Below are 17,717 nucleotides of genomic sequence, written 5' to 3' on the forward strand. Positions count from 1 at the left end.
ATGCTCCTTTAGGTAGTATGCCTACTGGTGCGCCTTGGGATAGACTTGCAACGGATAAAATGGGTCCATTCCCTGTTACCCCAAGAGGTAACAAATACATACTTACAATAACTTGTCATTTTACCAAGTGGGTTGACATATTTGTTAAACAGGACCAGACTGCTGCAACTTGTGCAAACCATATTTATATGTCGTTATGGATGTCCTTTGTCCCTTCATGTCGATCAGGATAGAAATTTTGAAAGCGACCTGTTCAAAGAGCTCTGTGAGCTCCTTGAAATTCGTAAAACTAGAACCAGTCCTCGAAACCCAAAGGGAAACGGACAAGGTGAACAATTTAATCGTACTGTTCTAGGAATGATTAAATCATATATAAAAGGTGAACAAACCAAATGGGACCAACATTTGGGTTGTTTGGCTGGGGCATACAGAGCCAAGCCCAATAAATCCACTACCTTAACCACTAATCTTATGCTATTGGGCAGAGAGATAAGATTACCACATGAAATATTAAAAGGGGGTATTCCCTTAACACTCATTAAAGAAAATTTTAACTATTATGGAGGATATGTACAAAATCTTAGAAACAGTCTTCAAAAAGCACATAAAGTTGCTAGAAACCATTTGCAAGTAAATGCAAAAAGAAGAACAAATTATTATGACAAAGAGTCAAACTTAACAATTTTTGAAGTAAATGACAAAGTATGGTGTATGTTAGGAAACAAAAAGGGAATAAGTCCCAAGTTACAGGCATTGTACTTGTCCATGTCTGATAACAAGAAAATTTAATGATTTAAACTATGAAATTCAAGTAGACGAAAGTGGTCTAAGAAAAGTCGTCAATCACGACAAGTTGAAACAATACAATGGAGAAAATATACCAAAGTGGATCAATTTTTAGTCAAGAAAAAATGATTTCCTGTTACATATTACTCTTACTGGGGATTAAGACTAACATTTTATTTAGTCTATTACGATTATTGTATAAATCATATGAATATTATTTTTCTAGTTGAAATAAAATTTTAAATGTTTGCAAATATGTAAACATGGACCATTATAAAATGTATATATTTATAAATCTGAAATTTATGTTTGGACAAAAGACTGATGTAAATATTTGTTAAATAAAATTAACCTTGTCACAAAGTTTGACAATGCATATTAATGATAATATTAAGAATACTGGGCTTACTCCCATAGCTAAACCCTTTCTTGTAAAGCCATAGAATAAAGTAACATGAATTGAAAACAAAGGTCATGTGTACTTTAATGGAGAATTTCAGTGTGAAATCTATTGTTGAGTTAATAATACATGTAATAAATAAGTATTCAAAATTTAATGATGTTGACAAGAATCTATCAGGGAAAAAAATTTGTAAAAAAAAATATGAATATATATATATTTATATATATACATAAAGTAAATTTGAAAATAAGAAAAATAAAATAGTAGTGTGTTGGTATGTACAAAAAGGCAACATAGGCGAGTCCTTGTCAAATTTATGTACAAGTGACTCAAAATCTGCCTCTATTTGTGTTTTCAGATGTTTTACCAACTGAAATGCAAAAGAGGTCTTGCATACAGATGTATGCGTTGCCAACAGCCGTAGTCCTTTAAAGCGGAGAAAAACAGGGTAAAGACCTATATTTTGAAGAGGCATCTGGCTTTAGATAAAGCCAGATTTTACTGCACTCTGTGCATGTTTAGATGTAACGACACAAAAAACCTAGATAGACATCTTTGGTCATTTGTACCTGATCTCAGACAGAAAGAAACCCAGATGAACAGCAACAGATACCTAGGGGATATGGAATATTTAAAAGAAAGTCCAGTGCCTTATTTGTTCAACACCACAATGATGGACTATGTGTCATTACCTCATGCTGAAAGCTACCAAGTCTGGTAGTGAGACAGCAACACCATTAGTTTCTTTGCCATATCCTCATGCCTCTACTCCTGCCAGCATACCTCATTCTTCCTACCATCATCTTCTTACCATGTCGTCTAACCCAACTACCAGACCTATTAGTCATCTATCATCATTAACCATGCCATTGTATCCAACTGCCACATCTACTAGTCATCTAACATTACCAACCATGCCATCATATCCAACTGCCACTGCTATAAGTCACCTCCCATTACCAACCATGCCATTTCCAACTGAAGAACCTACTTTTCAGTTACCAACCATGTCTACATCTACAACTGCAATTAACTACTATACCGCTGAACCTATGTATAATCATCGTCAAACCATGCCATCTTCTTCTTCCATTACCAATCAAACAACTGCAACAACAGCTGAGTTAAGTTCATATCTTCAGATAGAAATGAGTGGTAGTCCAGAAATGCATACTGTTTTGAGGTTTTCTCGCCAGAGATTGGCTCCCCTTCAAGGACGGTCCTTGAAAGGGAGGCTGTGGCATCTTCCAAGGATGAGCAAATATATCTTGCCGCAGTTGCTTGGGCATGAGCAACCGTCAATCAACATTGACACATGTCAGAGTCCCGCCTTACCCACTGACATCAATAAATCAGACAATGATGTGAACAGACAAGTCCTGCAATATGGGGGTATGAAATGTGATGTAAAAGAAAGTTAGAATATATGCAGTGATTTCTTTAAGGTTATGATTCTGATAAATAATTATTGTTGTGAGAAAAAGTGTTTTTCAAGATCGAGTTTTCTATTTGAATAAATGTTGTATAGGTTGCACTTTGTAAATATAGCTGTTTCACAAACAACGCCTATTTTGGGGAGATATATAATATTCATAGATATTTTAAATTGTTTACGTACTGCTTCCCAGATATGATCTCTATGTTCATCTCATACAAACATAACTTGGAAATGTTACCAGTATAAATACACATGGTAGCGGCGAAATTGAATTCTGAGGAAGACCCAAAGTGAAGGGAGGGGCAGTACAGAATTTAAGTACAAGTTTAAATTCTTAGAAGTGCGGGGCATATAAGTGGCCATGGCGTTGTCTGTTTGTTTTCGATCTATGAGTTTGACTGTCCCTCTGGTATCTTTCGTCCCTCATTCATAAAAAAGTGGCACAGTTTTAGTCGTAAAGGGAGTTCCTATGGGAAATTGCATTGTGTATATTTACAGAATGCAACCTATATTGGGTGAAAAAAGAGAACATGTAAAATTTCACCAAATCTGATTTATCTTAGAGATCTTATTTAAAATTTAACTCAAATATATAGTTTTATAAATATTTCATGAAGATTGAGAAAATCCTGGGCCTTAACTATGATAACTTAGCATAAATTCACAGTTTACAATATGCATAGTTTACTTAAAGCACTGAATGCAAGGTAAATTCATAATATATGAATATTTGTAATTTAAATTGTTTAAAAGTGCTTATATTTACTCTTCGTAGTCATTGAAACTCATAGATCCTTGATGAATATTGTTGTTGTGGTGTTTTCGTCCTGCCGATAACCCAAAAGTAAGCTGTAACACCTGAATGTGCTTTTTTGTGACCGCGGCATAAAAAAATACCAGCTAGACATACAAAAATACCTCAATAAAACTAACAGTAGTGTGTTCTATCCAAAATCTATACTAAATATTCCGTATTCACAGAAACAGCAGAATTATTTAGCAAATGTCAGGCCCCATTAGAAAAAACAGAAAAATGCCTATCCCCTGGGTCATGAAACAGATAATTTAACCTGTAAGTGCTAAGATTTTATAAATTATCAAGGTCTTTTGTATATAAACTGTGCTTGAAAGCTATGCAAAAAACAGATGTAAGCAGTCAGTTTCCCTTTATTCGCTAATATACTCACTATAAAAAATGTTTCATTAATGAAGCCCCTCGTTGATGTACCAAAGTCAAGTATACAGACATATACTATTAATAACCACATTTAAGGCATTTATCACAAAGTCGACAAGTAATTGCTGTATATATGGTTCATTTATATAAACAATCAAAATGTGCCAAAATTAGGTCTTACTAAATATTTTTTTCGATTAAGGTAGAGACGGACGGGTATCACATGACCTATTATAGCACGTGCATTATGCGTAATTAAATTCGGTTCCGATTCTTTTTTTACGCAATCGGTAGACAAGGTAAACAAAGAAAATGGGGGTCTCACTAATTAGCGACAAGAAGCGTCAAGAAGCGACAAGAAGCGACAAGAAACGTCAAGAAGCGTCAAGAAGCGACAAGAAGAATAAATTTAGCGACAAGAAGACTATTCAATATCCAAATAAAATATTCACGTTTTAGTAACATTATCTTTTCTGGACACTGATTCACGTATAATGCATTTTGCATGCAGTCAGTTTGTTATATTTTAGACAAAGAGAGTGTTAAAAAATTTATAAAATGAATATATTATTGTTCTAAAACACAAGAACATGTAAAAATTAATATCATACTATGACAGGGAAATTTCTATGTTTATCAATATCTATCAATATATTTAAAAAAAAAAATGAAAATCACTTTACTTTCCGTATATTAAAATAAAAAATGTCAATGCATATTTTTTTAATATATTTATTTTAATAATATTTTTATTAAGTTTTCTTGTCGCTAAATAGTCTTCTTGTCGCTTCTTGTCGCTAAATTTATTCTTCTTGTCGCTTCTTGACGCTTCTTGTCGCTAAAATTCTTCTTGTCGCTAATTAGTGAGACCGGAAAATGGCAGACGACTGCGACCGCCTTAGTGTTCGCGGTCGGTTTATTAGAACGACAGATTCAAAAAATCTAAAAGGATGGACACTTTGAACGAGAGAGATAAATTTACTCAATGGGGAGACCATGATTATGGTACGAGGGGAGAATTGCCATTAGAACCGACAATGATTCAAGAGACACCGGTATCAGTTGAGAACATAGCCTCCAATGTTACTGTTTCAACTGATATCGGACACAGTAAAAACATCTTATGGAATGAAGGCAGGAGGGTTGTTGAGTTGGAAGTGCTAGCGGAACAACTCTTCTGCAACAGATGCAACACCCCACTCCATCTGAAGGATATAGTAGGTGAAATGAGGTAAACAATAATTTTTAGCACCCCTTCATTTTTTTACAAACTATCAAAACCATGTGAAGTTTGTAGGAATATGATTGCAATTCACTTTCAAATATGTCCTGCTGGCAGAAATCTTTACAATTTTTCTCTCAATCCAAACCCTTGTAGGAAATCAATACTAACATGACAGTGATTGTTTCTTTGCCTATTATACATTTTAGCTCACTATGCGATATGGGTTTTACTCATTTTTGTAGGCCCTGACTGACCGATAGTTGTTAAATTCTGTGTCATTTGGTCTCTTGTTGAGATTTGTTTAGAGAGTTGTCTCATTGGAAATCATACCACATCTTATATAAATAGAATATTGGGTCTCACTAATTAGCGACAAGAAGCGACAAGAAGCGTCAAGAAGAAACAAATTAGCGACAAGAAGAATAATTTAGCGACAAGAAGTATAATTTAATGACAAGAAAACAAATTTAGCGTAAAAAATCTAAATACAATGTATTGATTATTCTAAATAAATAAATAATTTTTGAAACATACATTAAATTGTTTTGTTTTAATCAAAGATTTGTATACAAATCCTTGTTTTAATATATGAGAAACAAGAGTTCTTATAAACTTTGTTTTTTATTGTCAAGAAAAGGTTTAAGATAATATACCTTCAATTTACAACATAGCAACATAGTGTATAGATGAATTAATCCACATCACTTTGAAAACGGCCCCACCCATTTCCCTCCCCCCTGTGTATGTGTATAGTGTGTATGTGTATATATGCTGTTGGAATCTAGACCAGTCTCAGATCAGATGCATGTTAATGTCTAACTCTGATCGGAATCCAGTCAGGAAACCTGTGAATCCAGATGGTTACTAGTGTAAAACAAAGACATGTTTGGGAAAAGAACCACAGTTTAATGCTTAAATTTCATATTAATAAAACACAAACAACAGTACAGTTTGAAAACAATACACAAATTAATTAATTAATAATCTGTGGTATTCCACTCAAGGGAATATTACATTTATAATATGAAACCAAAACTATGTGTTCTTGTAATATAATCTACTCTACACATTTATAAAATATACAGTTAAATTAAATCAATTATATATCTATAATTAGTTGATGAAGCAACCTAAACATCTCAATAAAAATTAAAATAAAATAGGGTGGGTGAGGATGGGATTTTAAATTCGCTAATGCCAAATTGCAATGCGTCTGCTTCATGCAGTCGTATTATCTAGAATGCCTAAATGAGGCGCGCAGTAATTAAAACAAAAGGATGATAATTAATTAATTATCTCTGCCGATTGGATAATTTGAAATAAGGGCCTTGTTCTGATTGGTTCCCTTCCCACATCTCACAAAGCAATTAGAGAGCGAGATGTCAAGAGTGGCCAGTAGGGAATTCCTTATATCATTGGTTGTTATTAATAGATATAAGCTGAAATAAAATACCCAATCGGCAATAAAGGACAGGTAATGCATGTGCGATGATACATGTCAACATGCTGTGTATTAATAATCCATTTTTCTTGTTAATAAAAATATCACATTAATCCACATCACTTTGAAAACGGCCCCACCCATTTCCCTCCCCCCTGTGTATGTGTATAGTGTGTATGTGTATATATGCTGTTGGAATCTAGACCAGTCTCAGATCAGATGCATGTTAATGTCTAACTCTGATCGGAATCCAGTCAGGAAACCTGTGAATCCAGATGGTTACTAGTGTAAAACAAAGACATGTTTGGGAAAAGAACCACAGTTTAATGCTTAAATTTCATATTAATAAAACACAAACAACAGTACAGTTTGAAAACAATACACAAATTAATTAATTAATAATCTGTGGTATTCCAAACTTCCCAAACATGTGTGGTGTAACCAGTAGAAGGTAGGTTAAATGGTTTATTATTTCCCCAGGGCAACTGCAAATTTGTTCATGACTTCCTGTCTGTGTGCAAAAGAAGGATCCAAGTATGATTTGTATGCATTAGATTTCCAATCACCCTGTGATTGTATGAGATCAGCTGGAACCCCACATTCTAAGGCAAAGAAGGCCCTTCCTCTGCGAAAACTACATGTATGTCCCGAATAATTGCTGCTGTCATAACCCAACCTAGATAAGTTCTGTTTTAGCATCTTTACAAAGGCTGTATATATAAGAGGGGTAACCTTGCCTCGTACTAAATACAGGAAGACAGGTGAGGGGGCTGACACTGCTGGCACCTGTTTAAAATTTAAAAGAAGCGCCTTAGAGGGACATACATGAGAATTCTTCACTCTAGGAAGGGGAATTTCTAATATACGCTCTGAAAATTGAATTGTTTTGGTTTTGCGTACTTTTAAACAGACACCATCTGAGTGAAAATGGATTTCCTCACGAGTAAAATGTCGCAAAGGATCAGAAGCTGAAATTGAAGGGGCAAACAAATTTGACTTCCTTAAAAAGGAGAAAAAAGCCACTAAGCAGGCTGCCCAAAAACACAAGTCCTTACTACTGCTGACTGACAGTAAAGTAAATATCTCATTCAAAATTTTTGGTGTAATAGGCAATTTTCTATGTATGGCAGCACCTAACACACGTTTAGCACCCTTGAGTACTGACTCCATAAAAAAGGAATCTAGCGGAGATGCAACTCCTGATTCTAAATGTAGCAACCGCACAATTGACAAATAATTTGTTATGGAATTAAATTGTAACCTTGAAGATAAATAGGCTACATATCTGGCTAAATTCATAGGACTTAATGGAACAAGGGTAATATTTAATCTTCTACAAAATTCTGCGTATGACTTGAAATAGTTTAAATATGTCTTTTTGGTAGATTCAGCATAAGTATGACATCTAAAGTTAGCAACAATACTATCCAGTGATCTCACCTCCCTCGATACCAGTGAGCCTAAATAAAAGAAAACGAAGGGCATTACTAGACATGTGCCTAACAAGATCCTGTAAATACAGTGGCGGTCGAACATAATCACGCAAAAATTGTTCACAGAAAGGTAGATCATGCATCCGTGAAATACAGTCTGCTAGTATATTCGTTTTGCCTGGAACATGCTTAGCTATCAAGTGAAAATTATACGTTGCTGATAACCAAAAGAGCTCACGCAGAAAGGACATCAAAATAGCATTTTTTTATGTACCTTTATTAATGCAACTTACAGTTACCGCATTATCGCAATGAACTATAATACGCTGACCACGCCAATATGGGGCCCATCGCTTTACTGCTAACGCCACTGAGAAAGCCTCTAATTCATTTATGTGAAGTTTCAAAGCAAAGGGGTGATCTTCTGCCCAATTTACATAAAACCAATCATTTTGATAGACACCCCCTCCACCTGATTTACAAGCATCAGTAGCTACAGAGGTGATAGGAACCTTTGCAAGTAAAATTGACTTCCAATTAAAAGTTGAAATAAAGTTATGCCACCACTTTATATCTTGCAATATTTCGCCTGTCAGACGCAATTTATGCCAATCTAGCTTTAATCGCATGATGCCGTTTATAATTCTACGGACCTCGAACCACAGCAGACGCCCAATTAAGCTTTCCAGCTAAAGATTGCAATTGCTTTTTTGAAGCACGCTTACGCAATAAAAATTCAGCTAATTCTGATTTCAAATCATGCAATTTTGCAATAGGAAGTCTAGTTTCTAAAGTAGTAGAATCTATCTCAACCCCTAAAAATACAATCTGTTGGCAGGGGTCTGTTACTTTAGACCAGCTGATACAAAAACCTAACTTCCAGAGAAGCGCAATTAAAATTGCTAACGCCTTCTTTGTCTTCTCGCAAATAAAAAAATCATCTAAATATGCCACAATGGTGAAGCCTCTACGTGACATCATTCTGCGAATTGCCTGAGATAATCTATGAAAAATACCAGGTGCTAATTTTGATCCAAACGGAAGTTTTTTATCTATGAAAGTGTAATCATGACCATCAGGAAAAGTCCATGTAAGCCCAGTGACCTCTCTACTTTGTTCACTTATTTTGACAGATCTGTAAGCGGCCTTTAGGTCCACTTTTGACATATAAAAATTTTTTGAAACTAACTTGCATGCATCATCTACTGTTTGAAATTTTTGTTTATCAAATTCTCCTGCAAAATCATTTACTGCAAAACCTATTGGTCTGCTACAATCATGAATAATTCGAACTCCGCCATCAGATTTAGGGATAACCCCAAGCGGACTGATAATTTGGGGGGGGGGGGGGGGAGGAATTGACAAAAATATAGTTTCCGTTATCAATTTCTGTTAAAATTTGTTTATGTGCCTGTTTGTAAAAAGGGCTACTAGGCTTTGCAGAAGGATGATTTTTGGAGCGTACATTCTCTGGTAGGGGGACATTAGTGACAATGTCAAATCCATGTTCTATGCCAAATAACAAAAAATTCTTTGTCAAAATCATCACTTAACTCATTAGTCCATGAAATTAGATCAAGAGCACGCGTAGGCTTCACCATTGTATCTAGTTTTTTGTATGCTGAAATGCTGGGTGCTTTTCAGCACATGCAGGTATAGCACATGAATGCTCAAACTTACAGTGTGGCATAAAACAGCCTCTACGACTATTGAATTTCTTGCAAATCATCCTTCCCCCCGGAGAATGAGAAGCATATGTAACTGCATGTTTATTAGCCATTACTTGCGAGCTCTGAGTTTGAGGTGCAATGCGGGAATTCTGACTCTGCAAAAACTTTGGCCTCAAAAATACAGAATGGAGATGGGGAATGTCTGTACCCCATCTAAATTGGTGTTGCTTTTGCAGGCGTCGGTATTCCCGATCAAGGAAAAAAACAGACACCAACTCACAGCTCGAAAGAAAAAGATAAATAATCCATAACTTGGGATGATTGTAACTCTCCTATAGCTATCAACTTATGCATTATGGACAAATTAGCCATAGACCATTGTGTTACCGACAATGTTTCTAATTTTGGCTTGACAGGCCCCGATTTGAAAACTAATTTGCCCCCTGACGATTCCGAAACTAATTCCTCTGATTCTGAGTGCCCCCCTAAAGTATTAGGTACAAAATCAGTTATATCAAAGAAATTCACATTAGGATCAAAATTTGTAGACTTTAAAAATATTTGAGGGTCTTTCCATGAGTAAATGTCATTGACCAGCAAATTATCTCTACCTGTGGAAGAATTATGAGAGTCATTCACAAATTGTCCTGTAATGTTCTTCTCCCTCGACATCATCTTTAGGATCTCTTGCACATAGGCATCCTCCGATCGGGGGTTTGACATATGGGCGCCGCCATCTTTTCGTTTACATCGTCGCCATCTTTGTTGTTTTCACCGTCGCCATCTTGGTTGCTGGTGCCGCCATTTTGTATCCTAGCGGAAGTTCTCTGTGTAGCCTCGTTTTCATTTCCGTAAGGGTGCGTGTCCGCCATATTCCCAGCTTCAGCGCGACCGTCCTTGAAAGTTTTTCCAACTGCTCGTATCAACACTTTTTGCTGCCCAAGCGGAATATTAAAAGCTGGCATATCCTCTTTTTCAATCAATGAAATCGCTTCCATAGAATCGAAGCCAAGTCTAATTAATTCGGAAGCTGTGTTTGGATTCAGCTTCATTGTGGATGCCCACATCTGTACCTGCTCGACATTACGTGGAAAATCTACTTCGCCTTTACTGTCACTCGCCATATCGCCTATAGTCGCAAATATACTATTTGGTACAAATGTTAAAAAAGTTTAAAGCAGAGCATTTCTGACTCGGATAATTCCGTCGCCGGAGCGTGCAGGATAAAAACTACAAAAGTCTACAGGGAAACACAATTAATTCCATCACCAGAACACGGTATGCAAGGATTACACACGTCAACAGCAGATCTCAATAAATTCCATCGCCGGAATGTGCACAAAAGTCTACAGTGTATCACTGTTAAATATCATTCTCGGGAATTCAGCTATTCAGACAAAAGTTCTCTATACTTTCACTGGTTTTAACAACGTTGCCGAAATATCCATTTCCAAGGATTTAAACCAATTTTTCCCGTAAAATTTTTCGATGTTTAAAGACAATATATATATATATTTTAAATTCGCTAATGCCAAATTGCAATGCGTCTGCTTCATGCAGTCGTATTATCTAGAATGCCTAAATGAGGCGCGCAGTAATTAAAACAAAAGGATGATAATTAATTAATTATCTCTGCCGATTGGATAATTTGAAATAAGGGCCTTGTTCTGATTGGTTCCCTTCCCACATCTCACAAAGCAATTAGAGAGCGAGATGTCAAGAGTGGCCAGTAGGGAATTCCTTATATCATTGGTTGTTATTAATAGATATAAGCTGAAATAAAATACCCAATCGGCAATAAAGGACAGGTAATGCATGTGCGATGAAACATGTCAACATGCTGTGTATTAATAATCCATTTTTCTTGTTAATAAAAATATCACATGAATCAATATTGATGTAGAGTCGGCATGGTTGATATATCAAAGATTAAAACCAAATTATAAGATAATATAATCTTGATTTATTTCAGACTTTTAAATAAAAAAGGGCAATAAATAGATAAGATATTTTTAATTCCAATTATGGCCCCCAAAGGGCATAAACATTACAACATCAATAATTTTTCATAATACAATACAAACAATGAGATAAAAAAAAAAATTTAACGAGAACTATTTAAGTTTTTAAAGAATACGTAGATAAAGAATCTATAGTATGTTTTTTTTTAATACTAATGTATTTTATTGCAAGTGTGGTTGATATAGATAACAAACAAGCAGCCCAAAAAGGAAAAAGAAAAATAGATATCCATATATTCATGACACAAATTTTTCTGTCATAACAGGATAAAAGGTACAAATATTAACATTATTTATCAAAAACATAAGGTATACACGAAAGTTTGGATAAAAAAGGGGGGTAATTTTTAATTTTTTTTTTTTTAATTTTAAATACCATTTTTCTCAATTTTTATGGATCCCTAGTATAATTAGATGATTTATTTTCTATAAATCTATTGTTTTAATAGTAAATAAACTTTCTTGTCGCTATTTCTTTCTTCTTGTCGCTAATATTTTTCTTCTTGACGCTTCTTGACGCTTCTTGTCGCTTCTTGTCGCTAAAATGCTTCTTGTCGCTAAAATTCTTCTTGCCGCTAATTAGTGAGACCGGAATTTTGTTTCTTTTCCCTTCCCCTTATATAATGCAACCTACACAAGAAAAATGTCCCTACTCAAAAAGTTTTGTTTTGACATTCTAAATAGAAATACAAAATGTAGTTGTTTTCTTTCAAGTCTCTTGATAAATAATAAAAAATGTAAATTTCATGACATTTTTGTAAATTTCCTTTCATAAATATTAAATAAGATATTTTTCCTACATGAACCTTCAGGTACATTTTTGTACATGTACCTACCCAGTACTTACCCACTATATAAAATTTGGGTCTAAAAAGGGGAAACAACATATATTTTAAGTTTGGCCTCCTGATAAAACAAAATGATATCAGCTGCCTTTCAGTATATTCAATTTTTATCTTACAGGTACGGCTTAGGTAGTCTTTTGGAGGTGGTATGTCAGATATGCTCTGGTATGAAACTGGTATCTACAGGCAAGCGGAATGAAAAAGGAGCATTTGATATCAACTCAAAAGTTGCTCTTGGTATGTGCAAAAAGCTTTATTGTAAGAAAAAAAGTAGGAAAGTTAGATTATTAATTCTATTTTATTTATCATTCTGACACGTTTAATGTTTTTTAAAGTAGTTTCTTTCAAACTCATGACATGGGTATGGGGTGTTCAAATTCGTGTACTATGTAGTGTAATGTATTATTTACAGTGTTGCTTACACCAAGGATTGCTAATATGTCTATGGCTTACAGCGTAGCTATTACAAATCACTGCAGGGGCTGTATATATTGTTCTTTCTAATTAAAAACTTGCCTAAGTAAACTAAGAAAAAGATTTTCTCATTTCCGGGATGAAAATTTTTATTCTATTTTTATAACACTATTTTGAATTAAGAGGGTTTTAAGCATCATTCAGAAAAGAAAAAAAATCTTATCTTTATACCCACACTAGTTGGTAAACAGCAAACCAATAATTTATTAAAGATGGCTTTTAAGTAAGGAAGTTATAATTTCTATGTATTTCTGCTTGAATATTAAAAAAGTCATAATGAATTTTGACATTGAATTTTGTGAGCTCACTAGGTTGTAGCGCTATCAATTGTCACCTGAGCTCTATTTTTGAATTGTAATTAATTTAATTGATAAAGATATATATATGCAGTATGTAAGTGGTAAAAATTGATAATCATAGTAAATCATAATGATTTCAGCAATGATGCACTCTGGAATGGGTCCTGATCATGTTGTGAATTTTCTCAGCACATGTAACATACCCCCACCTGATCCCAAGACACTGAAAAAGAAGGAGAAATGTATAGCATTGTCACTTATGGATGAGGCATCTGATTCCTGTAAAACTGCTAGTGCAGAAGAAAAAGCTATTTCCCCAAGTGATGAATTAGAATGCAGTTTTGATGCTGGTTGGCAAACAAGAGGCTCTGGTTGGCAATATAACAGTAACACAGGTATCATGTCAACATCAGTAATATTATAGAAATAAAAGTGGAGGAGTTTATTGATGTGTGCTCACTAGGTTACCGAATTGCATATAAACTGAATCAAGTCAGAAGGACTTTATGTAAAAATTAAAATATGCATGTTAGTCTTAATTCTGTCAGGTTTACACATCAATAAACTCGTCCAAGATAACTATTTAGGTTCCAACTATGAAAATCATAGGTACATTTAGGTTTACCCTTGTCCCTTTGTATATCTGTCCTTTCCTCCCAATTTTAGTGAAGTTTTTATGTTGAAGTCCATATTACACCTACTGTACATGGTAGACCAATGATATTTGATCAATAGATTTACCATATGAATAACTAGTAGTACTGCACATTGGGGTTCACTAAAAAGTAGGCCATTCTACCCTACAGTAATGTGTTGAGTATAAAAAAGAAGATGTGGTATGATTCATAATGATTGCCAATGAGACAACTCTCCACAAGAGACCAAATGACACAGAAATTAACAATTATAGTTCACTGTACAGCCTTCAACAATGAGTAAAGTCCATACCGCATTGTCAGCTATTTAGGGCCCAGAAATGACAATGTAAAACAATTCAAACAAGAAAACTAATGGCCTAATTAAAGGTCCATTTCTCAGCTACTATTTTATTTCAATGAAATTTGGTAATAAGGTAGATTGTGATATTGGAACAGATACCTGACATTGGAATTTTTAGGTTTATTTGTAACTTGTGGCTAAACAGCAAAAAAAGCTAAGCAAAACTCACATTTACATCTGTGTCATATAGATAAACCTTATAAGTTATATTTGCAAACATTATCCTTTTTTTTTCTATTTTGAATATAATTATCAGAAACTGTTTTTGACCTTTTCTTATGTGACTAAAAAGGTCACGGACTTCGTATATTTCAGGACATTCCAGTCTAGTTGGTGTAAAGACAGGGAAAATTCTAGACTATGATATAAGAACTAAACTTTGCAGTATATGCCAGCATCATTTGGGAAGAAAGGAAACAATTCCAAATCATCAATGCAACAGTAATTGGCAAGGTACACAAACAACAATTTTTTTAAAACGTTTTTTTCCAGCAAAATCCAAAGATTTAAGGTTAATCCAGCCTTCTGTGAAAACGTCACCATATCCACAATTTATTTTATTTTATGCAAATTAGTCATCCAGACAACAATAAGAATATCACAAGGAGTAACTATAGCTAGCACATACATTTGTAACAAATAATTTTTTATAGCAATCTTTCCGAATGGAGGTTGCCCTATAGTGACCAGTCTGTCCGTCTGTAACAAGTTGTGTCCCCTCTATATCTAGAAAATCATTATGATTTCATACTTGGGTTTCAGTTGACAACCCATGTCCTATGGTGAAGATTGTGTCTGCTCTATATCTTCAGAACCATTATGATTTCAAAGTTTATACTTAACATGTATATTAACTAACACCAGAGGGTGTGTCTTTATGTATGTACAACTTCTTAGGTCAAAGGTCAAGGTAAAAAAACTTTGGTTCTGTTGACAATCACATGACCATAATGGTAAAGATACAAACAAATTTCCACACATTATTCACAGCGAGGCCCACAGAGATGGCTTCCATCTCAATGAGTCTAGTTTTAATTATTACAGTTACAAAAACATAATCTTTGTTTTGGTCCTTGAAAAAAGGACAATGATATTTGGTTTATGATTGCATAGTCATAACACCGCCTTATGGCTATGCGCTTACAAATCAAGTATGTGTTTTGTGTACCACCATGACCTTTAAATGACCTTATTCTTAGACTACAATGTCAAATAATTTAGTTTTGTAAGTTATAAGAAGGGAGATGAAATATGTTTCAGTCATCCAAAACAGTTCTCACGTAAATAATTGTATTAATTACAATGTCCTTTTTTGTTACAGGGTCAAGTAAAGGCATGGAGCCTGACATGGCTTTATCCATGGTTACAAGGATGGACAACAGAGGGTGCACATTATTCACACAGATAATGACTCTACAACAACATCAAGGCTGAAGCAAAAATTTGAAAAAATTAAAAAAAGAGACGACAAGAACCATGTCAAGAAAAATCTGTCGAAACAACTGTATGCAGCAGCAAATAAGTACAGAGAGCTGAAGGGGAAAGGAGTTATTCCTTACATACTTAGATGCTATATGTATGCTATAAGTTCAAAACAGTCAAAGGAGGATGAACTTTGTGAAAGATTAGACAGTATAGTTCCACACCTCTTTGGAGACCATTCAGGCTGTTCTGGGGATTGGTGCACATATTCCAAGCAACCATCAACATACAGGTTTGAATTTTTAAAAATTTGAAGGATGTTATACATATATATGAACGCTTTTTTATATATTTTTATTATGAGTGATATATGCCAGAACAAACTTAGTTAAGTTTGGGAGCTGTTATTGCTATTTTAAATGCTGATAACCAATTTTGTCATATAAATGCAGAAAAAAAACAATATACAATAAAACAAGTACATCCTCTCATTCTATAAAACAAACAAAAACAAAAGGTTTTTCTCCAGGTAAATACAATTATAGGACCATTAGGACCAAAATAATTTACAGACAATAAAAAGACTTGTAATGGTTAATTGAAGAACATTTTTTCCTGGAATTGAACAATAATTGTGTTGTATTTGAATACTTGCCAATGGACTATTCCATCTGTGATGTTACTATCACCAAATGAGTTTTTGAGTGACTAAAAAATGTAAGATAAAACCATCAGCAAATATTCAAATACAACACAGTTATTGTTATGCACAAGTCTTATTTTCTCAATAAATTTTTATGCCCCATTAATGGGCATTATGTTTTCTGGTCTGTCTGTGCGTCCGTTCGTCCATATGTCGGTTCGTTCGTCCGTCCGTTTGGCTGTCCCGCTTCAGGTTAAGGTAGTTTTTGATGAAGTTGAAGTCCAATCAACTTAAAACTTAGTGCACATGTTCCCTATGATATGATCCTTCTAATTTTAATGCCAAATTAGAGATTTTGTCCCATTTTCACGGTCCACTGAATATAGAAAATGATAGTGCGGATGGGGCATCCATGTACTTGGGACACATTCTTGTTGTTTTTATATTTTGGAAATGTCATCTGTGGCACAGCGCAAAAAAAATTCAGGTACAATCCTTGTTATAAAAAAAAATGCATTACAATACATAATGAATAACACAGTTCAGCCTCTTTAGGAATATTCAAGCAGTCTATTTAACTAAATGGACTGGTAAATAAAATTGTACAGTATAGATCAATTTGAAACATTGCCATAAATCAACATTCATATAATGTATGACATTTCAACTATTTTCTTTGATATCATTTCAGATATAAAAATCTCCCAAAAGGTGAACCATTGACAAGCAGTTAGAGACAGTGACAGAAAATTACAAGAAAAGATCAAGCCAACTTGTAGATTTAGGCTCAACACAGAGCAATGAAAACTTCAACAATATAGTTGCAAGCAAGGCTCAAAAAAATAGGTCAGTAACTAAAAACATTGATTATAACCTTTCAGTAACATCCCAAAATGATTCCAACATCAAACACAAAGAAAATGAATATAAACATAGCAATACAAAATAGAATTCTTTCAATTTCAAAGGGAGATGATTGTTGTTTATCTGTCATTAGAAAATTGACTATTTCAGAATTTTTTTCTCTGAAAACTGACTTAGCAGAATTCTTTTTTTAAACTATGATCATTAGCATATTCTTAAAAAACAATCCTTCATTTTGATATCACTGTATAAACAAAAAATAACCAACAGTGCAAACGGTTTAACATGAATTTAAGTTTCACTTTATAAAATTAAATTTTTGATATGAGGGGGGCAGGCCTAGAGACGACAGGTGGCAAAGGTGTTGTGATTCAACTCCAAAACTTTTAAAGATGTAATTTCAAAATTTTAAAAACTAATATGAGATCTTATGAAACAAAAGTGAACAATTCAAAAATGTTTGAACAGTTATTCCCCCTGAAACAGTTTTATAATAATTTTAGCTAGTTTAATCTTCTGACAGCTGCTTTACAATATTAACTGTGAAATTTCTTTTTGTAGATCATATGGCGGAACC

General features: G+C 34.2%; 1 pseudogene; it reads left to right on the top strand.

The window, feature by feature from the left end:
- The first annotated feature begins 4,754 nt into the window (after window positions 1-4,754).
- Window positions 4,755-17,010, top strand: LOC127706580 (uncharacterized; annotated as a pseudogene).
- Window positions 17,011-17,717: the final 707 nt, after the last annotated feature.

The sequence above is a fragment of the Mytilus californianus genome, unplaced genomic scaffold (assembly GCF_021869535.1).
Source record: "Mytilus californianus isolate M0D057914Y unplaced genomic scaffold, xbMytCali1.0.p SCAF_6, whole genome shotgun sequence".
NCBI lineage: Eukaryota > Metazoa > Mollusca > Bivalvia > Mytilida > Mytilidae > Mytilus > Mytilus californianus.